Source organism: Choloepus didactylus, chromosome 19 (assembly GCF_015220235.1).
Source record: "Choloepus didactylus isolate mChoDid1 chromosome 19, mChoDid1.pri, whole genome shotgun sequence".
In the NCBI taxonomy this organism is placed as follows: Eukaryota; Metazoa; Chordata; class Mammalia; order Pilosa; family Megalonychidae; genus Choloepus; species Choloepus didactylus.
The window spans coordinates 7,593,753-7,618,350 of NC_051325.1; the positions used below are offsets into that span (position 1 = coordinate 7,593,753).

At 40.2% G+C, this 24,598-nt stretch overlaps 1 protein-coding gene across 7 annotated transcripts in view; it reads right to left on the reverse strand.

The window, feature by feature from the left end:
• NINL (ninein like) overlaps positions 1-24,598 on the reverse strand; it is a 190,609-nt gene that overhangs the window by 118,415 nt on the left and 47,596 nt on the right. For 2 of the 7 annotated variants that reach the window (XM_037811299.1, XM_037811298.1), the window contains exon 2: positions 8,604-8,720. The exons of the other annotated variants lie outside the window; for them this stretch is intronic. The gene's annotated coding sequence lies outside the window, so the exon portion shown is untranslated. The remainder of the gene's footprint in view (positions 1-8,603; positions 8,721-24,598) is intronic. 7 annotated transcript variants of the gene reach the window in all.

The window sequence follows — 24,598 nt, forward strand, 5'->3', positions numbered from 1 at the left end:
TTTGGACGGATTATATGGTGTGTGAATATATCTCAATAAAATTGCATTAAAAAAAAAGAGGGTTATCACATGACCCAGCAATTGCACTCCAAAGAATATAGATGATAGAAATGAAAACTTGTGTCCACACAAAAACTTGTACATGAATGTTCATAACAACATTATTAATTTTAGTCCCTAAAGGGGAAAACCCCAAATGTCCTTTAACTGAATGGATAAACTGCAGTTATACCCATAAAATGGAATATTATTTGACAACAAAAAGAAATGAAGCACCAATACATGGTGAACGTGGATGAACCTTGAGAACATCGTGTTAAGTGAAAGGAACTGATCACAAAGTAATGTCCAGAACAGGCAAATCCATACAGATAGAAAGCAGATTGGTGGTTGACCAGGCTGGAGGGACAGGGAAGAAAGGAAGAGTAACTGCTAATGGGTGTGGGGTTTCTTTTGTGGTGAGGAAAACATTCTAAGACTGACTGTAGTGATGGCTGAACAACTCCGTGAACTCTAAACGTAAAATGGTAAACTGTACAGTACATGAATTATATCCTGATAAAGCTGTTGCAAAAAAAAAAAAATGTTACCGGTGAGAAGGGCAAAGGGTACAAATATAAAGTTGCAAAATTAGGCAGTTCTTTTCCAGTGATGCAGCAGTTCTGTGTCTCGCTGCACTGAATGAAACACATGTACACATGCACACGCAAAGGATGCATGTACAACATGGAGCAAACTGACAAGGTCTACAGTCTAGCAAACAGGATTGCACCAATGTCGATTTCCTGGTTTTGATTTTGGGGTACAACCACACAAGATGTCACCATTGAGGGATGCTGGGTGAGGATAAACGTGAATCCATGCACCATCTTTGCAACTTCCTGTAGTATATGATCACAGCAAAACAAACGGTTTTGCAAAAAAAGGTTAGAGAGTAGAGAAGATGTGTAAGAAGCTAAAATGAAACCCTGAGAGCTAATGAAACGTTTCCAGTACAGCCCTTCAGCTGCCCAAGTCCGTGAATTCCCTCTGCCTGAGGTCAGTGTGAGCTGCCTCTTGGGCTGCAAAGCCCTGGCTGACCCCGGACTCTCTCTGAGCTGCTACGAAAGGGTGTGTTTACCTGTATGTATCACCCGACACTCTCCATCTCTCCAATTACCAGTTCAAGGGAATTTTCACACCCCACAGCAATGTCTCATTAGCTTTTCTTTAAAATCCTTTTTTTATTAGAGAAGTTGTGGGTTTACAGAGTCATGCATAAAATATAGGATTCCCATATTCCACTTTATTATTAACACCCTGCATTAGTGTGGTACGTTTCTTAAAACTGATGAAAGCATATTTTTATAATTGTACTTTAACTACAGTCCATGGCTTAATCAGGATTCATTGTGTTGTGCAGTTCCATGGATTTGTTTTTAAAAAAATTTATTCTAGAAACATACATACAACATAATATTTCCCTTTTTAACTGCATTTAGATATTTTAGTGTTGTTAATTATGCTCACAATGCTGTGCTACCATCACCACCATCCATTACCAAAACATTCCCATTGTTCCAAATAGAACCTTTATAAATTTTAAACCTTAACTCCCTAGTCCCTATCCTCAACCTGTCCCTTGGTAATCTATATTCTAGATTCTGACTCTATGAATTTGCTTATTCTAATTATTTCACACAATGAGATCATACAATATTTGTCCTTTTGTGTCTGGCTTAATTCACTCAACATGATGTCTTCAAGGTTCATCCATGTTGTTACATGTATCAGAATTCCATTCCTTTGTATGGCTGAATAATATTTCGTTGTATGTCTATAACACATTTGTTTATCCATGCATCAGATAATGGATATCTGGGTTGCTTCCACCTTTTGGCAATTGTGAATAATGAATAATGCTGCTGTGGACATCAGTGCGCACATATCTGTTTGAGTCCCTGCTTTCAATTCTTTTAGGTACATGCCCAGAAGTAGGACTGCTGGGTCACATGGTGTTCCTGTTTGCTAATGCTGCCGTTTGCAAAACACTAGAAATGGATTGGCTTTTATAAAGGGGGTTTATCTGGTTACAAAGCTGCAGGCTTAAGGCCATAAAGTGTCCAAGGGTAAGGTATCAACATAGGGTACCTTCACTGAAGGATGGCCATTGGCGTCCGGAAAGCTTCTGTTGGCTCAGAAGGCACATGGCCGGCATCTGCTTGCTCCCAGGTTGTGTTTCAAAATGGTGTTTTCCAAAATGTTGTTCTTGGGGCATTTTGTCCTCTCTTAGCTGCAGCTCCTCTTCAAAACGTCACTCTCGGTTGCCCTAAGGTCCCTCTGTTTGTGAGCTCTTTTTACAGAACTCCAAGTAAACTAATCAAGACCCATTCTGAATGGGTGGGGCCACATTTCCATGGAAACATTCAATCAAGAGGTCACACCCTAATCAAAGTTGGCACTCAGTTAGGTGAGTCACACCTCCATGGAAACAGCCTAATCCAAAGATTCCAACCTAATCAACACTAATACATCTGCCCCCACAAGACTGCATTAAAGAATATGGCTTTTTCTGGGGGGCATAATATAAACAAACCAGCACATATGGTAATCCTGAGGAACTGCCAAACTGTCTTCCACAGCAGCTTCATCATTTTACATTCCTACCATCATTGAATGAGTGTTCCTGTTTTTGCACATCCTCTCCAACACTTGTAACTTTGTTTTTTAATAGTAGCCCATCTAGTGGGTGTGAAATTGTATCTCACTGCAGTTTTGATGTGCATGTCCCTGAAGGCTAATGATGTTGAACATCTTTTCATGTACCTTTTGGCCATGTGTATATCTTCTTTGGAGAAATGTCTATTCAAGTTTTTGCCCATTTTTTTTTATTGGGTTGTTTGTCTTTTTGTTAAGTTAAAGGATTTCTTTATATTTTTGGATATTAAACCTTTATCAGATATGTGGTTTCCAAATATTTTCTCCCATTGTGTAGATTGTCATTTAACTTTCATGATAAAGTCCTTTGATGAACAAAAGTTTTCAATTTTGATGAGGTCCCATTTAAAAAACAGGTCCCTATTTTTTCCTTTGTTGCTTGTGCTCTGGGTGTAAAGCCTGAGAAACCACTGCCTAACACAAGTTGCTAAAGATGCTTCCCTATGTTTTCTTCTAGGAGTTTGATAGTTCTGTCTCTTATATTTAGGTTTTTGATCCATTTTTAGTTGATGTTTTAGAAGGTATAGGGTAAGGGTGCCCCCTTTCTTTTGCAAATAGAGATCCAATTTTTCCAGTACCACTTGTTGAAGAGACTATTCCCTTTTCCCCCTTGTCAAAAATCAGCTGGCCATAAATATGAAGATTGATTTCTGAACTCTCAATTTGAGTCCATTGGTCTATGTCTGTCATTGTACCAGTACCATGCTGTTTTGAGCACTGTAGCTTTGTAATATGCTCTAAAGTCAGGAAGTGTGAGTCCTCCAGCTTTGTTCTTCTTTTTCAAGATAGAGCCCCTTACCCTTTCATATAAATTTGAAGATTGACTTTCCATTTCTGCAAAGAAGATTGTTGGAATTTTGATTGGGATTATGTTAAATCTATAAATCACTTTGGGGGGGTGGGGCAAGATGGCGGACTGGTGAGCTGTATGTTTTAGTTACTCCTCCAGGAAAGTAGGTAGAAAGCCAGGAACTGCGTGGACTGGACACCACAGAGCAATCTGACTTTGGGCATACTTCATACAACACTCATGAAAACGTCGAACTGCTGAGATTAGCGAAATCTGTAAGTTTTTGTGGCCAGGGGACCCGCGCCCCTCCCTGCCAGGCTCAGTCCCGTGGGAGGAGAGCTGTCAGCTCCGGGAAGGAGAAGGGAGAACTGCAGTGGCAGCCCTTATCGGAAACTCATTCTACTGATCCAAACTCCAACCATAAATAGACTGAGACCAGACACCAGAGAATCTGAGAGCAGCCAGCCCAGCAGAGAGGAGACAGATATAGAAAAAAAACAGCATGAAAAACTCCAAAATAAAAGCGGAGGATTTTTGGAGTTCTGGTGAACATAGAAAGGGGAAGGGCAGAGCTCAGGCCCTGAGGCTCATATGCAAATCCCGAAGAAAAGCTGATCTCTCTGCCCTGTGGACCTTTCCTTAATGGCCCTAATTGCTTTGTCTCTTAGCATTTCAATAACCCATTAGATCTGTGAGGAGGGCACTTTTTTTTTTTTTTTTAATCCTTTTTTCTTTTTGTAAAACAATTACTCTAAGAAGCCCAATACAGAAAGCCTCAAAGACTTGCAATTTGGGCAGGTCAAGACAAGAGCAGAACTAAGAGAGCTCTGAGACAAAAGGCAATAATCCAGTGGCTGAGAAATTTCACTAAACACCACAACTTCCCAAGAAAAGGGGGGTGTCTGCTCACAGCCATCATCCTGGTGGACAGGAAACACTCCTGCCCATCGCCAGCCCCATAGCCCAGAGCTGCCCCAGACAATCCAGTGTGACGGAAGTGCTTCAAATAACAGGCACACACCACAAAACTGGGCGTGGACATTAGCCTTCCCTGCAACCTCAGCTGATTGTCCCAGAGTTAGGAAGGTGGAGCAGTGTGAATTAACAAAGCCCCATTCAGCCATCATTTGAGCAGACTGGGAGCCTCCCTACACAGCCCAGCAGCCCAGAACTGCCCTGGGGGGACGGCACTCACCTGTGACATAGCACAGTCATCCCTCAACAGAGGACCTGGGGTGCACGGCCTGGAAGAGGGGCCCACTTGCAAGTCTCAGGAGCCATACGCCAATACCAAGGACTTGTGGGTCAGTGGCAGAGACAAACTGTGGCAGGACTGAACTGAAGGATTAGACTATTGCAGCAGCTTTAAAACTCTAGGATCACCAGGGAGATTTGATTGTTAGAGCCACCCCCCCTCCCTGACTGCCCAGAAACACGCCCCATATACAGGGCGGGCAACACCAACTACACACGCAAGCTTGGTACACCAATTGGACCCCACAAGACTCACTACCCCACTCACCACAAAAGCAGAGCAGGGGAGAACTGGCTTGTGGAGAACAGGTGGCTCGTGGACGCCACCTGCTGGTTAGTTAGAGAAAGTGTACTCCACGAAGCTGTAGATCTGATAAATTAGAGATAAGGACTTCAATTGGTCTACACATCCTAAAAGAACCCTATCAAGTTCAGCAAATGCCAAGAGGCCAAAAACAACAGAAAATTATAAAGCATATGAAAAAACCAGACGATATGGATAACCCAAGCCCAAACACCCAAATCAAAAGACCAGAAGAGACACAGCACCTGGAGCAGCTACTCAAAGAACTAAAGATGAACAATGAGACCATAGTACAGAATACAAAGGATATCAAGAAGACCTTAGAAGAGCATAAAGAAGACATTGCAAGACTAAATAAAAAAATGGATGATCTTATGGAAATTAAAGAAACTGTTGACCAAATTAAAAAGATTCTGGACACTCATAGTACAAGACTAGAGGAAGCTGAACAACGAATCAGTGACCTGGAAGATGACAGAATGGAAAATGAAAGCATAAAAGAAAGAATGGGGAAAAAAATTGAAAAAATCGAAACGGACCTCAGGGATATGATAGATAACATAAAACGTCCTAATATAAGACTCATTGGTGTTCCAGAAGGGGAAGAAAAGGGTAAAGGTCTAGGAAGAGTATTCAAATCACTTTGGGTAGAAGTAGCATCTTAATAATACAGAATGAAGAAAAATGAAGAGCCTGATGGACCTGTGGGACACCATCAAGTGTACCAATATATGCGTTGTAGGAGTACCAGAAGGAAAGAAAGAGAGAAAAGGGCCAGAGAAAATATTCAAAGAAATAATGATTGAAAACTTCCCAAATTTAACAAAAGACAAAATCATCGAAGATGCTCAATGAACTCCAAACAGGATTAACCCAAACAGACTCATACCATGGCATATTATAAACTGTCATATGCTAAAGATAAGAAGAGAATTCTGAAAGCCACAAGAGAGGAGCTATGTGTCACATATAAGGGAGACTCAATAAGATTGGGTCCTGATTTCTTATCAGAAACCATGGAGGCAAGAAGGCAGTGGGATGACACATTTAAAGAGCTAAAAGCAAAAAATGCCAACCAATTTCAAAATGAGGGAGAGATTAAGACATTCTTAGATAAACAAAAAGCTAAGAAAGTTTGTCACCTCTAAGCCAGCCCTACAGGAGATGCTAAAGAGAGTCCTGCAGGCTGAAAGGTTAATGGGCAATAGATCGAAGCTACGTGAAGAAATAACAATCCCCAGTGAGGGTAATGGCAAGGGTAAATGCCAGTACTATTCTATTTTTGGTTTGTAACTTCAGCTTTTACTTCCTACAGGATCTAAAAGGCAAATATATAAAATGGAATAAATCAGTGCTTTGGGACTCATAACGTATAAACACGTTTTGCGACAAGAACTACATAAAGGTTGGGAGACGGGTATAGGAACATAGTTTGGGAATACTATTGAAGTTAAGTTTGTATCTAAGCAAATGAGAGGGTTATAGATTTAGGGTGTTAAATTTAATTCCCAGGGTAACGACAAAGAAAATATCGGAGAATGTGCAAGCTCATGCAAGTTCAAGGAACTAGAACACAGGTTGCCAGGGGTGGGGCTCAGGGGGAATGTGGAGTTAATGCATAATAGGCGTATGGTTTCTGTTTGGGTAGACTGGCATTTTGGTAACGGAAGGCAGTAAGCGTTCTGCAATGATAATTCCATTGAATGGTATGTTTGGGAGTGGTTCAGATGGTTAAGTTCATGTTGTATATATGTCTCCACAGTAAAAAAGAAAAACAGAAAGAGCTACTAAAAAGATAATGATAATTAAATGCAACGCATGGTTCTGGATGTATTCTAACGAGGCAAGAGAAAAAGCTCAAAATGACATTATTGAGACATATGAGAAAAACTGAAATATAAACTGTAAGCTTTTTATCAACTAGACAAGAGATCATCAAGTAAACAGAAGTTTGGCACAACGGTGTAAAACTAAGTAGACCTATTAAACATCTACAGAACACTCCACCCAAGAAGAGCACAATATCTATTCATCTCAAGTACTCATTGAACATGCTCCAGGATAGAATATGTTAGGCCAAAAAACAATTCACAATAAATTAAAAAGACAAATTATACAGATTATTCTCTCTGATCACAATGGAATGAAATTAGAAATCAGTAACAGAAGGAAATTTGGGGAATTCACAAATACGCAGAAATTAAACAACACACTCACTCCTAAATTACCAATGTATCAAGAAGAAATCACAAGGGAAATCAGAAAATACTTTGAGACAAATGTAAATGAAAACAAAACATACCAAACTGTATGGGATGCAGTGAAAGTGGTGCTCAGAGAGAAATTTATAGCCATAAACCCTTAAATGCCTACATTAAAAAAAAAAATCTCAAATCAGTAATCTAAGCATCCACCTTAAAAAACTAGAAAAAGAGCAAACTAAACCCAAGCAAGCAGAGGGAAATAGTAAAGATTACAGCAGAAAAAAAATGAAATAGAGAATAGAAAAACAAAACAGAAAATCAATGAAACAAAAAGTTGGTTCTTTGAAAAGATCAACAAAATAAACAAACCTTTAGCTTGAATGACTAGCAAAAAATGAAAGAAGACTCAAATTACTAAAATCAGAAATGAAAGGGGAGACCTGCAGAACCATCAGAAAAATGACTCTTTACTGAGCACTGGTTACGTGCCTGGGACAAAACATACAGTGCTTCAATAATGCCACGTGCGTGTTACCATGCACAGGTGAAGAAACTGAGGCACAGAGAAGCTGTATCATAGGCCCTCAGTCACTGAGGCACCAGTGGAGATGAAGTGAAGTGTAAGTTGCCTGATTCCCAGGCTGTTCCTCTTTACTGTGGTTCACACTCCCTGCCAGGCTCAGTATCGGGATGTGAGAAGTCCACTGACACACCACGTGGGGTGTGGAACTCTCTGATGAGCAGCCATCTGCTCTCCAGGTTTGCAACCATCTGTCCTGTCTGCTCCCTTTTGCTCATCTGTGAGTCCCAGCCTAGATCAGCCCCAATTCTGCCTCTCCCCCTTGAATGCATGTTATCCCATTTTATGAATGTGTGATAATTTATTTGACGAGTCCCCTTTTGATGGACACTTAGATTGTTTCCAATCTTTTGGTATTTTAAACAATGTTCCAATGGATAACCTCTGAGAGATAAATTTCCGGAAGTGGAACCTCTGGGTTCCACTTTTCATTTTGACCAACACTGCTAACCTGCCTTCCACAGAAATTATGCCACCATGGTCCTATCAGCAACGCAGGAGAGTGCTTCTTCATCTCTTGCCAACACAAAATGTTATCCTACTTTTAGACTTTTTCCCAATCTGACAGATTGGAAAAAGGTATCCTATTACAGGTTTCATGGACAAACAGCTTTTAAAAGAATAAGTGATTACTCAATTACTCTATATAAATATGAGAGATTCTGGAGGAATGTAAAAGAGATAAGAGAAATATTCTCTACTTTCAAGTCTGAAATTGGCTAAGAGAGATGAATAAACATGAGACATCATTTAGGAATTTGTGAACCGACTGACCTGCCCGAGGCAGTGTGGAATGGTGGAAAGGGCGCCAGGTGAGGTGCCAAACACCTCAGCCAGACCCCGTCACTGGCTGGTTTGGCAGGTTTCTGCAAACGGGGCCTCAGTGTCCTCCTGTTGTAAAATGAGAGCATTAAATCAGATAATTCCAAAGACTTCTTTCACTTCGGAAATTCTATGTTTGAGTCAATGGTTAACTCAAATTTTTTCAAAAAATGGGTACAGGATACTTTACAGATAAACCGGAGCTGGTCTTGCACTATGTCACGACGGCAACGTGACCCCACTGTCCTGCCACCTGGAGCAGGAATGGATGGACACGCAGACGTCACAGCCTCCCCTGCCTCTGCCCTGTGCCCAACATCACGATTCAAATACTCTTCCGCGCTGAGGAATTTTTAGGAATTTTTAGCGCCCCAGGCAGCCACTCCTGGCAAGGGCTGTCATGGGAGATGTCAGAGGAAACCTTTGACATGCACCTTGCAATTTTTCCACCAGTGATAAGAAAACTGCTCATCAAACTTACACAATATTCACACCTCTAGCTGGCCAGCTGTGATTGGACATATGGAATTTTAACAGGAAAACCAGCAACGCTAACCAAATCTATGGCTCCGGCCTGATCTGCACCCACATAACGGCATAAATTAGGTACATGAGGGCTGAGGGGTCCACAGTTTAATTTATTTTTAGATCACAAACTTTGGAGGCATGGGAGTGTACCTTTCATTGGTTTTAATCTGCATCTACTACTGCCCAATTTGTAGCAGAAGTAATGGATGAACTTTCAAGGAAACAGCCAGAGGCAGGCAGATTAAAAAGCAGATTATTACGTGACTTGATCTTAACGAAAGGCTGCTCTGGCATAAAGAATTTGTGATGGTTAGTAGGTAAGCAAGCAGAATATTTGGAAACTTCAGAAGCCACCTTCCTCACCAAGGGCCAGGTCTTCAGGTGCACAGATCTTCATGAAAAGTTTGCCTGCTTCTGAATCACACTAGATTTCCTAAACTCAACTCTCTCCACTTCTACCCAAATCTAAACATCATTTGCATGAAATAAGCAGCAATACAGAGTTTTTCCTCTGGAAGGAACTAAGTGGTTACACTGGAACGGTGTTTAATGAAACAGTCTTCTGATTTCTGAGCATTCCACAAAAATAACTTTTATTCAGACTAATCACCATATGCATTGCTGCCTAATCTCCTTTGATAGGAAGAATTTTTAAATAAACAAATCTGTCTTAAAACTGCCTTTGCTAAGATGGCAGAAGGAAATTGAACTGAGCTGATGGGTAACAGCTCATTATCTCAAGCATAAACTTGAATTTTTGACACGAAGCAGGTCTGGCAGCCAAGACCCCCTGTGGCGGCTTGGGGTTATGGACCCCAGAAAAACATCTTCTTAACGTTAATACATTCCTGTGGGTGTGAACCCATTGTAAATAGGACCTTTTGATGAGGTTACTTCAGTTAAGGTGTGGCCCAACCCAATCAGGATGGGTCTTCATTTTATTACTGGAGGCCTTATAGGGAAGGCCACAGCAAGACAGAAGCCACAGGAAGCTACCAGGACCCAGAAGTCAATGGAACTGGGAGGAAAAAGACAAAGACACCACTGTGTGCACTGCCATGTGACAGAAAAACCAGGGACCACAAAGACTACAGGTCACCAGAAGATATCGATCAAGGAGGAAGCAAGACTTCTAGCCTCTGAAACTGTGAGCCAATAAATTCCGTTGTTAACCCAACCTATCGTATGGTATTTGTTTCAGCAGCCAGAAAATTAAAACACCACCCTAGCTATTTTCCCTACATGGATTCTCACTGAAAGTTTCATGAGGGATTTCTCTAACTTTGTCATTCAATCCAAATTTCCCCTGGATAAGCAGCTTTCTTACTTTGCCCACGGCCCCTCAATCTGAGGACAATTTTGCAGAACACAGAATCAGAAGGGAGTCCCAAGAACACCTAGTTCAGTCACCCTATTTTACAGATAAACATATAGATGGGGAGACTTTCCCAGTGGTCTGAAAGAGCACAGGTGGAGCATACAAGGCCCAGCAAGGGTGAAAAGGTAATTAGGTCTAAATGTACTACCTTCCTGGCCGTTCAAGGTGCCTGGTGACCTTCTTGACTTAATCTTCAGCTGAAACCATCTACCCATGGCTTAATGGTTTAAGTCTCTGCTGATGCTGACAACTGTGTACAACTCAATAACCAAGGAACAGCTGCTCCTTGATTTCCTCTTCTCCTGCCTTAGTTTTGATGGCTGTTGAAAGGCATCAAATAGCTGACATCGGAGGTGGATGGAGCTTCTTGTACCAACTATGGAAAGCTGATTGTGTGCATCTTTGTCCAGCTGTTTTTATGACATTACACTGGTAGCTTGAAATCTGCCATGATGGGGGTATTTACACCACAGCAATTGGCAAGTGCTACATATCAGGGTTTTGTTGCTGGCGATGGGGAGGGGTGGGGTGGGTTGCCAGTTGTTAGAAGATTTATTAGCAAACTACATGTTTTAGTTTCCTAGGCAGCTTAAAGCAAATACCATGAAATGGTTTGGCTTGAACAATGAGAATTTATTAGCTAACAGTTTTAAGGCCAAGAAAATGTCCAAATCAAGGCATCATTAAGGCGATACTTTCTTCCCAAAGACCAACTGCTGGAGATCCTTGGCTCCTCTGCCACGTGGAAAGGCATTTGGCGGCATCTTCTGGTCTCTCTGTTCTCTTCCAGGTTTTGTTGATTTCAGTCTTGCTTCCATAGTGCTCTCTCTCTCTCTCTTCATTCCATTTATAATAGTCTCCAGTAAGAGGATTAAGACCCAACCTGATTAAGGTGGGCCACATCTTAACTGAAGTAGCCTCATTAAAAGGTCCTACTTACAATGGGTTCATACCCACAAGAATGGGTTAACTTTAAGAACACATTTTTCTGGAGTATAGACAGCTCTCCACCACCACACCACACACTGGATAACTTATAAAAGACTGATCATATCAAGTAGTGGTGAAGACAGGGAGCAAGTGGGATGCTCAAACTCTTGGTGGTGGTGGTGCACACTGGCACAACTTTAGAAACATGTTTAGGATTATCTATCAAAGCTACATACATGCCGATCCTATGACCTGGCAGCTCCACTCCTAGGCATATAATCAACAGAAATGCATGGATTTGTGCACCAAAAGTCATGCTTTCGTATTGGTAGTATTCATATTAGTCAAAAACTAGAATCACCCCAAATGCCTGTCAACAGTAAGATAATTTGTGGCATTGTCTGGAAAACCATAAAGCAATGCTAATGAACTAGATGACAACCACATGAATCTCAAACCTAATGTTATATGAACAAAGCCAGACAGTGCAGGATTCCATTCACATTAAGTTCAAAGGCAAGAAAAATTAATCTACGGTGTTAGAAGTGAAGAGACAGCGATGAGGAGAGAGGAAAGGGCAAGAGGGAGGTTTTCAGGGTAACAGTAATCTATTTTTTGACTGGTGTGGTGGTTACACAGGTAACCTGCCATGAAATCTGCCACGATGCGGGTATTCACACCACAGTAATTGGCAAGTGCTACATATCAGGGTAATTCCCAGAATCGTATCTGTATAACTTGTGCACTTTTCTGTGAGTCCCTCATACTCCAGTTTCAAACAGTTAAAAGGAAAACAGTTAAAAAAGTCCACCTGCCTTACTAGTCTTGCTGAGCCAGGACGTGGCAAGTACCTGTTTTGCAGTGGATTCCTGTCAGCAGGATGGGGCTAGGAGGAGGCATTCCCCAAAACAGTAAAGAAAATATATGGCCTGATATGCAATGAGAGGGCCCACGAAGCATTTAGGAAAAAACCAAAACAAGAAACTACAGATTGATTTGCCAAAAGCCACCTCTATTGCCCCCTAAAGATGATTTCTAAAACTATACATTATGAATAGTTCATATGAAGCTATCCACAAGATCAAGTGCTGTGGCCCTTTTGGACACCCCAGTAGCTGTGTGGGTGACTGGACAAATTACCTGAGAGCCCCACACAGCTCATGCTGGATAAACAGCCACCCACCATGCAGCTGTGATCTGCTTCTTAAAGGCAATGCAAGTTGGATACTGTCCAATAGGATGTCAGGGGGGACTGGAACTTTGGCTCCTGGCTCAGCTTGCTGGTGCCAGGGTGGGACATAGAGAACTAATCCTCCAAACTCCGGAGATGTGTGGTCTGATCCCAGATCTCTACCTGTGATCGGCTCCTTCAGATCTCTGGAGGCCTCTATGAGGGCAGCCACTGTTCCGACTTCCCTCAGGCAAAGAAGGCAGAAGACTCTTAAAGACAGCAGAAGTCCTCAAAACTAGGGAAACCGTTAAAGGGCTGCATTAACTGGGAAAGTGCTGAATTTAAAAACACATCTTCAAAAGCCATAGAAGCAGCTCCTGGCTTCCTTGCTGGACCCTTCCTGACACCCTCTACCACACAGGGTGCAGCCAGCGTGAGCTCCCACTGTGGGTCCCTGGCCCTGTTCCAGAGGGAGCATGGCCCTGCGTGTATACTGGGGTGCATGCGGGCCAGTGCCAGTCTATTGGGTGGGTCTGAGAGACTGAATGGGGGAAATCTGTCTCCTGCTTGCCCTCCCAGAGTTTATCCTGAGGGCAGAGAAGCCCCTTGCAAACAGCTGGGACATGGTGAGAAACAGCCTGGGGCAAAGAACGACCTGCATAAAGTTCCTCCAAAGAGCACCCAGGAAGGAGGAGTTAAATTCCAAAGGGAGTGGAAGGGGTATTCTCTCAAACTCCCCTGGACTATAAACAGTGAATTCGTGGGGCCTCCAGGGAGCACAGGCCCAAGAGAAGAAGCAGGCTGGTGGAATCAGGTCCAACCAGGCTCAGATAAGACAGAGGGGACTCTGCACTTCCCATTTGCCTTGGGGTGATCTGCTTGATGGGAGGGCTAGGCTCTGGAGGGGACAACCAGCCAAAGCAAACCCAATTTGCAGAGAGTGAAAGGTACATTTTGCCTTGGTTGGTTTGTTTGGATTAGCTCCCTTGCATTCAAGAAAATCTCTGTCATATCACTAGCTGGATACAAACTTAAGGGACAGCCCAGGGACTAAATCCAAGTGTTAACACTTTAAAATATTAAAATATACAGTGTGAAACAAAAGACTGCAAAGAATTAGTAAATGATGGCTCATCCAAACGAACAAGATAAAAATCCATAATCCATCAATGAAAAGGACCAACTTTGGACCAAACAGACCAAGACTTCAAAATTATGATCCTCAATATGCTTAAAGAGACAAAGAAAACACAGAGAAAGAACAATGAATGAACAATAAGGGAATCTCCCCAGAGAAACACTGGAGTTTAAGAACATAATAACTGAAATGGAAAACTACATAGACGGTTTCAACAGCAGATTGGAGGTGGTAAAAGAAAGAATCAGTGAACTCTGTGACAATATAAATGAAATGATTGAGGCTGAGGAGCAGAAAGATAAAAGAGTAATAAAAATCAATCAACCAACCAATCAATCAATAATAAAATACAGTCTAAGACACCTGTGGGACACCATCAAGCGTACCAATATATGCATTATGGGAGTCCCAGAAGGAGCAGAGAGAAAAGGACAGAAGTAATATTCAAAGAAATGATGGCAGAAAACTTCCCAAATTTAAAAAAAGAGATGAATATGCACATTCAAGAATCCCAATTAACCCCAAACAGGATAAATTCAAAGAAAACCACACCCAGACACATAGTTTCGAGCTGCAAGAAAAAAGCAACAAGTTACATATGAGGAAATCCTAATAAGAGCAAGTGCTGATTTCCCATCAGAAAACAAGGAAGCAAGAAGAAATATTTAAAGTGCTGAAAGAAAACAACTGGCAACCAAGAATCTTATATCTGGCAAAACTTTCTTTCAAAAATGAAGGAGACATTAAGATATTCCCAGATAAACAAAGGCTGAGGGAATCTGTCGCCACTAGATCTGCCCTACAAGCAATGGTAAAGAAAATTCTTCACACTGAAAGGAAAGAACAATAGACAGTGAATCAAAGCAACGTAAAGAAAGACCTCCAGTAAAGGTAGTCTTATCGGTAATTATAAATGTCAGTACTATTATATTACATTGTTATTTAACTCCACTTTTTGCTTCATGCAAGTGCTAAAATGAAAATACATAAAAAGTATAATAAATTGATGGCTTGGGATGCACAATGTACAAAGATATAATTTGCAACAAGTACAAAAAAACAAGGTGGGGGGATGGAGGAGTATAGGAAAAAATGTTAAGTGTTAAATTTTAATTCCCTAGTAACCACAAAGAACATGCATGAAAAATACATTCAGGGAAAAAAATAAACCTATTGTAAACTGTGGACTATGGTTAACAGTAATATTTTAATACTCTTTCACACCAGTAATGATGTACTATGCCACTATTATGGGTCAATAATAGGGGCGATAAGGGGTATGGGAGAATTTGGGTTTTCTTTTTTCTTTTCATTTCTTTTCTGGAATAAAGAAAATGTTCTAAAATTCATCACGGAGTTGTATGTACAACTATGTGATGATACTGTGAGCCAGTGATTGTATATTTCAGATGGTTGAGATGGTGTGTGAATATATCTTAATAAAACTGCATCAACATAGAAAAAAAGAAAGCACTGCATTATGAGTAGTTTCTTTAACATAAATGGATTAAACTCCCCAGTCAAATGGCAGAGATTGGCAGAAAGGATTCAAAGTGCAATCCAACTATATGCTGTTTACAAGAGACTCACCTTAAATTCAAAGACACAAGAAAGTTGAAAGTGAAAGGATGGAAAAATATACCAGGTAAGGAGTAACCAAAAGAGAGCCACTATATACTGATAAACGAGGCAATTAAACAAGACATAAAAATTATAAATATTGATGCACCTAACAGCGAAGCCCCAAAATATATGAAGCAAATATTGACAGATTTGAAGGAAGAAACAGACAGGTCTACTTTAATAGTAGGAGACTACAATACCCTGCTTTCAATAATGGACAGATCATCCAAAAGAACAAAAACACACACACATACACAAAACAAACAAACAAACAAAAATAATGGATAGATCATCTAGACAGAAGATCAATAAGGAAACAGAAGACATGAATAAAACTCTAAACCAACTAGACCTAAAAGAATTTTATAGAACACTCCACCCAATAGCAGCAAAATACATATTCTTCTATACTGCACATGGATCGTTCTCCAGGATAGACTAAATAGCAGTTCACAAACCATATTGAAATCATGCAATGTATCTCATCTGATAACAATGTAATGAAGCTAGAAATCAATAAAAGAGAAACAGTAGAAATGTCACAAAATGTGTAAATTAAACAATGTAAACAACCTATGTGTCAAATAAGAACTCAAAAGGGAAACTGGGAAATATCTTGAGACAATGAAAATGAAAACACAACATACCAAAACTTACGGGATGCAGCAAAGGCAGTGCTGAGAGGGAAATTTATAGCTCTAAAGTGCTTACATTATGAAGGAAAGAAAGGTCTCAAATCAGAGACCTTACCTCAAAACTAGGGGATCTAGAAAAAGAACAAAATAACCCAAAGCAAGCAGAAGAAAGGAAATAATGAAGATTAGAGTGGAGATAAATGAGATAGAGAATTTTTTAAAAAATAGAAAGAATCAACAAAATCAAAAGTTGGTTCTTTGAAAAGATCAATAAAATCAACAAACCTTTTGTTAGACTGACAGAGATAAAAAGAGAGGAAGCACAAATAACTAAAATCAGAAATGAACACGGGGATATCGCTATTGACCCCACAGAAATAAAAAGGACTATAAGAGGATACCATGTAGGAACAAGTTCACAGAAATGTTGCTATATTAGGTTTTTTTCTTGGGGTAGAGTAGGAACATGTTGGAAGTAAAGAAGTTATTTAAAAAAAAAATGAGGATACCATGACACCAACAAACTGTATGACCTAGACGAAATGGACAAATTTCTAGAAACACACAAACTACCTAACTGGCTCAAAAAGAAACAGAAGATCTCAGCAAACCAATAACCAGTAAGGAGACTGAAGCAGAAATAAAAACTCCCTACAAAGGAAAAAACAGTACCAGATGGCTTCACAGGGGAATTTTACTGAACATTCCAAAAAGAATTGACACCTACTCTGCTCAAAGTCTTCCAAAAAATTAAAGAGGGAGTACTCCCTAACTCATCACCCTCCTATCAAAGCCAGATAAAGAGACCACAAGAAAACTGCAGACCAGTATTCCTTATAAATACAGAAGCAAAAATCCTCAACAAAACACTAGCAAACTGAATCCAATAGCACATCAAAAGAATTACACATCAAGATCAAGTGAGATCCATCCCAGATATACAAGGATGGTTCCACATAAGAAAATCAATAAATGTAATAAACCACATTAACAGCACAAAGGATAAAACCATGCATATTCAGGCACAGGGACCAAAGTCCACAGAGACCCTGGGCAGAGCACAGGCTGTTGAGGATGCTGCATACAAAAGGGTGCCTGGGGAGAAAAAAAAAAAAAGAGAGAAACACCATAGTAAAACTGCAGTGAAAGTGCTGTGCTCACTCAATACAGTTTCTATCGGACTGGACCACCTAAACACAAAACAGACTTTTCTGGAATGGCACACCTTTCTGGATTGACCCCATCTGGCTCCCCAGGATGGGATACTCTATCAGGGAAGAAACCGGAAACAGAAAAGACTCGCAGAGGAAAAACACTTCCATTTACAATAGCAACCAGCAGAATAAAGTATCTAGGAATAAATTTTACCAAGGATGTATAGGACTTGCATGCAGAAAAGTACAAATCATTACTGTAAGAAATTAAAGAAGACCTAAATAAGTGGAAGGACAGTCTGTATTCATGGACTGGAAGATTAAATACTGTTAGGATGTCAGTTCTACCCAAGGCAGTCTACTGAGTCAGTGCAATCCCAACCAAAATTCTAACAGTCTTCTTTACAGAAATGAAATCATATAATTCAAAGGTAAAAACATCTTGAAACAGAAGAACAAAGTGGGAAAAATCACACTTCCCAATTTCCAAACTTATTACAAAGCTACGGTAATCAAAACAGTGTCGTACTGGCATAAGGACAGACTTATAGACCAATGGAATAGAATTGAGAGCACAGAAATAAACCAGTATATCTATGGCTAATTGGTTTTTGACAAGAGTAGCAAGTATACTCAATGGGGGAAAGAACAGTCTCTTCAACAAATGATTCTGGATATTGACATGCAAAAGAATGAAAGTGGATCCCTACCTCACACCATATACAAAACTTAACTCAAAATGGATTAAACACCTAAACATAAGAGCTAAAAGTATAAAACTTAGAAGAAAACATAGGAAAATATCTTCAGAACCTTGTGTTAGGCAATGAATTCTTAGACTTTGTACCAAAAAACACAAGCAAGAAAAGAATAAATAGATAAATGGGACTTCATCAAAATTAAAAACTTTGTGCAACAAAGAAGATTATCAGGAAAGTGAAGACAACCTACAAAATGGGAGAAAATGTTTGAAAATCACCTATCTGATAAGGGTTTAATATCCAGAATTATAAAGAAATACTACAATTCAACATAAAAAAAAAGACAACCCAATTTAAAAATGGGCAAAAGACTTGGAGGCGGGGCAAGATGGCGGCATAGAGAGGAGTGGAAGCTAAGTAGTCCCCCTGGAACAACTGCAGAAAACCAGAAACAACTAGTAAATAATCCAGAATAACTGCAGGGGGACAAACAAGACCATCCACTCATCATACACCAACCTGAATTGGGAGGAATGCCCAAGAACACAGCAGAAAATCTGTAAGTAAAACCTGCGGAACCAAGTCGTGAGACCCCCTCCTCCATAGCCCAAGCTGCAAAGCCTCGTGGTGCCAGAGAGAAGCTCTCTCCCAGCAAGTGAATATAGCTCAGCTGAGCACCAACTGGGGTTTTAAGTAGCGAGTGTGAACTGCTCACTACAGGTACACATCCCCAAAAAACAGAGGCTTTGGGTGACGACTGACCTTGGAGAGCCGGAGGGTCATCTTGGACTGGGTCTGAAGGGGACTATCTGTTTCTTTTTCTGCTCAGTGGAGAAAGCCCCAGTCATTTTCAGTTTCCAGGGCTGTGACTTGGGGAAGGGTGGAGACAGCATAAGTAGAGAGTGAGACCATTGAAATGCTAATGACCTCCACTTGAGGGGTCTGTCTTCTCTAGGAGGAAAGGGGTGGGGCCCCTTCCATTCAGAACCAGACCCCAGAGCCTGGGGGAACACAGCCATACCTCCTCACACCAGTCAAGAATTATAGGCTAACAGGAATCACCTGCTGGGCAGAAAAGCACAGTGACCTGAGGCATCAAAGGCTGGAGCAATTTTCTAAGACACACCAGCAGGGAAACCAGATACTGAATATTTCTTCCCTCTGGGACCTGAGCCTGTTCTGGTCTGGGAAACCCTGATTTGGATAACCAAGGAAACCATGCCTAGACAACAGAAAATTACAACCTACACTAAGAAAAACAAAGTTATGGCCCAGTCAAAGGAAAAAATGTACACTTCAACTGAGATACAGGAATTTAAACTAACGCTAAATCAAATAAAAAAGTTTAGAGAAGATATTGCAAAAGAGATAGAGGCTGTAAAGGAAGCACTGGACATGTATACGGCAGAAATCAAAAGTTCAAAAAAACAACCAGTAGAATATATGGAAATGAAAGGCACAACACAAGAGATGAAAGACACAATGGAAATATACAACAGCAGATCTCAAGAGGCAGAAGAAAACACCCAGGAACTGGAGAACAAAACACCTGAAAGCCTACACGCAAAGGAGCAGATGGAGAAAATAATGAAAAAATATGAGCAACATCTCCGGGAACTCAAGGATGAAACAAACTACAAGAATGTATGTATCACTGGTGTCCCAGAAGGAGAAGACAAGGGGAAGGGGGCAGAAGCAATAATAGAGGAAATAATTAATGAAAATTTCCCATCTCTTACGAAAGACATAAAATTACAGATCCAAGAAGCACAGCATATTCCAAACAGAAGAGATGTGACTAGGCCTACGCCAAGACACTTAATAATCAGATTATCAAATGTCAAAGACAAAGAGAATCCTGAAAGCAGCAAGAGAAAAGCAATCCATTACATACAAAGGAAGCTTAATAAGACTATGTGTGGATCTCTCAGCAGAAACCATGGAGGCAAGAAGGAAGTGGTGTGATATATTTAAGATACTGAAAGAGAAAAACTGCCAACCAAGAATCCTGTATCCAGCAAAGCTGTCCTTCAAATATGAGGGAGAGCTCAAAATATTTTCTGACAAACAGACAATGAGAGACTTTGTGAACAAGACACCCGCCCTACAGGAAATACTAAAGGGAGCACTACAGGGTGATAGAATACAGGAGTGCGTGGTTTGGAACACAATTTTGGGAGATGGTAGCACAACAATGTAAGTGCACTGAACAAAGGTAACATGAATACGGTTGAGAGAGGAAGGTGGGGAGCATGTGAGACACCACAAGAAAGGAGGAAAGATAACGACTGGGACTGTGTAACTTGGTGAACTATAGAGTATTCAACAATTGTGATAAAATGTACAAATATGTTCTTTTATGAGGAAGAACAAGCAAATGTCAACCTTGCAAGGTGTTGAAAATGGGGAGGCATTGGGGGAGGGATGAAGTCAGCGTAAACTAGAGACCGTAACTAATAGAATCATTGTATTATGCTTCCTCTAATGTAACAAAGGTGATATACCAAGGTAAATGCAGATAAGAGGGGGGGATAGGGGAGGCATTGGTGGTATTGTCTGATTCTTTATTCTACTTTGATTTAAGGTTATTTTTCCTTTTGCTGTTTCCTAGCTGTCATTTTTTTTCCTCTTTCTTTTGCCTCTCTACCTTCTTTGACTCTCCCTCCTGCCTTGTGGAAGAAATGTAGGTGCCCTTATATAGACAGTGGTAAAGATGGTGAACACATAAATGTATGACCATGCAGAGAACCATCGATTATTTACTTGGGATGGAATGTATGGTGAGTGAACAAAAACATATTAAAAAAAAATGGGTTGATGACAAAACCTCGAGGGCAACACACTGAGTGAAATAAGCCAGACATATAAGGACAATTATGGCAGGGTCTCACTGATAGGAATTAATTACAATATGTAAACTCATAGACATGAAATATAAGGTGCCCAGATACAGGACGAGGTTTAAGAATGGGGAGTGGTTGCTTAGTATGAGCAGAATGTTCAACTAGGATGAACTTAAATGTTTGGAAATGAACAGGGTTGTTGGTAGCAAGATGTGAGAATAACTAACAGTGCTGAATGGTGTGTGAATGAGGTGGAAAGGGGAAGCTCAGAGTCATATATGTTACCAGAAGGAAAGTTGGAGGTCAAAAGATGGGAATGTATAAAACTGAATCCTATGGTGGGCAATGTCCATGATCAAGTGTACAAATACTAGAAATCGCTTCCATGAACCAGAACAAATGTATGACAATACAATTAAAAGTTAATAATAGAGGGGCATATAGGGAAGAACTATATACCTATTACAAACTATATACTATAGTTAGTAGTATTTCAACATTTTTTCATAAACAGTAACCAATGTACTATATCAACACTAGGAGTCAACAATTGAGGGGGGTTGGTTAGGGATAGGGGAGGATTAGAGTTTCCTTTTCTTTTTTTCTTTTTTCATCTTTCACTTTATTTCTTGTCTGGAGTAATGAAAAGTTTCTAAAAATTGAACAAAAATTAAGTGTGATGGATGCACAGCCGTATGAGGGTACCCAGGGGCAAGCGATTGTACACTTTGGATCTTTGGATAATTGTATGGTATCTGAACAATCTCAATAAAAATGAAAAAAAAAATGGGCAAAAGACTTGAATACACATTTTTCCAAAGAAGATAATCAAATGCAAATGGCCAAAAAGCAAATGAAAAGATGCTCAATCTCATTAGCCATTAGTGGAATGCAAATGAGATACTGCTTCACATCCATGAGGATGGCCATTTAAAACAAAAAAGAAAAACAAAGGAAAAGAAAAGAACAAGTGTTGGCAAAGATGAAGAGAAATAGGAAACCTCATACATTGTTGCTGGGAATGTAAAATGGCGCTGCCACTGTGGAAAACAGTTTGGCAGTTCCTCAAAAAGTTAAACATAGTATTACTGCATGACCTAGAAATTCCACTTCTAGGTATATAACACAAAAAATTGAAAGCAGGGGCTCAGATATTTGTACACCAATGTTCATAGCAACATTATTCACAATTGACAAAAGGTGGTAACAATCCAAGTGCCTATCAGCAGATGAATGGATAAACAAAATGTGGTCTAATACATACAGTGGAATATTATTCAGCTGTTAAAAATGGAATGAGGTTCTGATGTATGCTACAAAAGAGATGAACTGTGAAGACTTTGTGTTCAATGAAATAAACCAGACACAAAAGGATAAATATTGTATGATCTCAATTATACAAAATAACTAGAATGCACAAATTCAGAGAGACAGAAAGTAGATTAGAAGTTACAAGGGGCCAGTGGGGAGAGCAATGGGTAACTATTGCTTAATGGGTGCAGAGTTTCTGTTTTGGGTGATGAAAAGGTCTTGGTAATAGATCTAGTAACAGTTGGTTTCCTAGACCTTACACCCAAAGCATAAGCAGTGAAAATAAAAATAGATAAATGGGACTTCCTCAAAATTGAATACTTCTTTGTCTCAAAAGACTTTGCCAAAAGGGCAAAAAGGCAGCCTACTCAACAGGAGAAAATATGTGGAAACCACATATCTGATAACGGTTTGATATCCAGGATATAGAAAGAAATCCTACAATGCAACAATAAAAAGACAGACAACACAATTTAAAAGTGAGTAAAAGCACATGAAAAGATGCTCTTCTTCATTATCTACCAGGGCAATGCAAATCAAAACCAGAATGAAGTATCATTTCATACCTACTAGAATGGCCGCTGTTAAACAAACAAGAAACTACAAATGTTGAAGATGATGTGGAAAAATAGGGACACATATTCAGTGCTGGTGGGAATGTAAAATGGCACAGCCACTGTGGAGGACAGTTTGGCAGTTCCTCAGGAAGCTAAGTACAGAGTTGCCTTACTACTTGGCAATCCCACTACTTGACAAATACCCAGAAGATCTGAAAGCAGGAACACGAACAGACATTTGCACACTGATGTTTACAGCGGCATCATTCACAATTGCCAAAAGACGGAAACAATCCAAGTGCCCATCAACAGATGAATGGATAAACAAAATGTGGTATATACATATGAAGGAATATCACTCAACAGTAAGAAGGAATGAAGTCGTGAAGCATGCGACAACATGGGTGAATCCTGATGACATTATGATGAGTGAAATAAGTCAGACGCAAAATGACAAACACCGTATGCTCTCACTAATATGAACTAATTATACTTTGTAAACTCATGGACACAGAATCTAGAAAATAGGTTACTGGGAGTTACAATGAAGCTAGTGAATAGGGAGCAGTTGCTTAAGATGTGCAGCAATTTTTTTTCTTATTAAATTCAGTTTTATTGAAATACATTCACACACCATACAATCATCCATGGTATACAATCCACTGTCCACAGTATGATAACATAGTTATGTGTTCATCACTACAATCTATCTCTGAACATTTTCCTTACATCAGAAAGAACCAGAACAAGAATAAAAAATAAAAGTGAAAAAAGAACACCCCAGTCATCCCCCCCATCCCACCCCATCTGTCCTTTAGTTTTTATCCCCATTTCTCTACTCATCCATACCCTTGATAAAGGAGGTGTGATCCACAAGGTCTTCACAATCACACTGTCACCCCTTGTAATCTACATTATTATATAATTGTCTTCAGGAGTCCAGACTGCTGGGTTGGAGTTTGGTGGTTTCAGGTATTTACTTCTAGCTATTCTAATACATTAAAACCTAAGACGTGTCATCTATATAGTGCATAAGAATGTCCACCAGAGTGACCTCTCGACTCCATTTGAAATCTCTCAGCCACTGAAACTATTTCATCTCATTTGCATCCCCCTTTTGGTCAAGAAGATACTCTCAGTCCCACATTCATCCCCGGAGTCATACTCTGCATTGCCAGGGAGATTTACACCCCTGGAAGTCAGGTCCCACGTAGGGGGGAGGGCAGCAAGTTCACCTGTCGAGATGGCTCAGTTAGAGAGAGAGAGGGCCACATCTGAGCAACAAAGAGGCACTCAGGGGGAGACTCTTAGGCACAATTATATGCAAGTTTAGCCTCTCCTTTGCAGTAACGAGCTTCATAAGGGCATGTCCCATGACTGAAGGCTCAGCAAGATGTGCAGCATTTTTAACCAGGTTGAATTTGAACAAGTGAAAATGGATAGAGATGATGGTAGCACATCATCTTGTGTATTAACTAACAGTGCTGAATTGTTTGTGAATGTGGTTGATAGGGAAAGTTTAGAGTCACATATGTCACCAGAAGGAAAGCCAGAGGTTAAAACATGGGTATGTATAACTCAGTAAATCTTGCGGTGGACACTGACTGTGATTAACTGCAGGTTAATTACGGGTTACCAGGATATAGAGTGAGGCCAAAGAATGGGGAGTGGTTGCTTAATATGTGTGGAATGTTTAACGAGGTTGAAGTCAAAGGTTTGGAAATGGAGAGAGGTAATGGCAGCACATTATTGTGAGAATAATTAACAGTACTGAATTGTGGGTGAAGGTGGCAGAAAGGGGAATTTAGAGTCATGTATGTTACCAGAGAGAAAGTTGGAGGTTAAATCATGTTATACATTCCCAGTTAAATCATGGGAATGTATAACACAGTGAATCTTGTGGTGGACAATGCCTGTGATTAACTGTACAAATATTAAAAAGTTCCTCCATGAACTACAACAAACATACAAAACTATT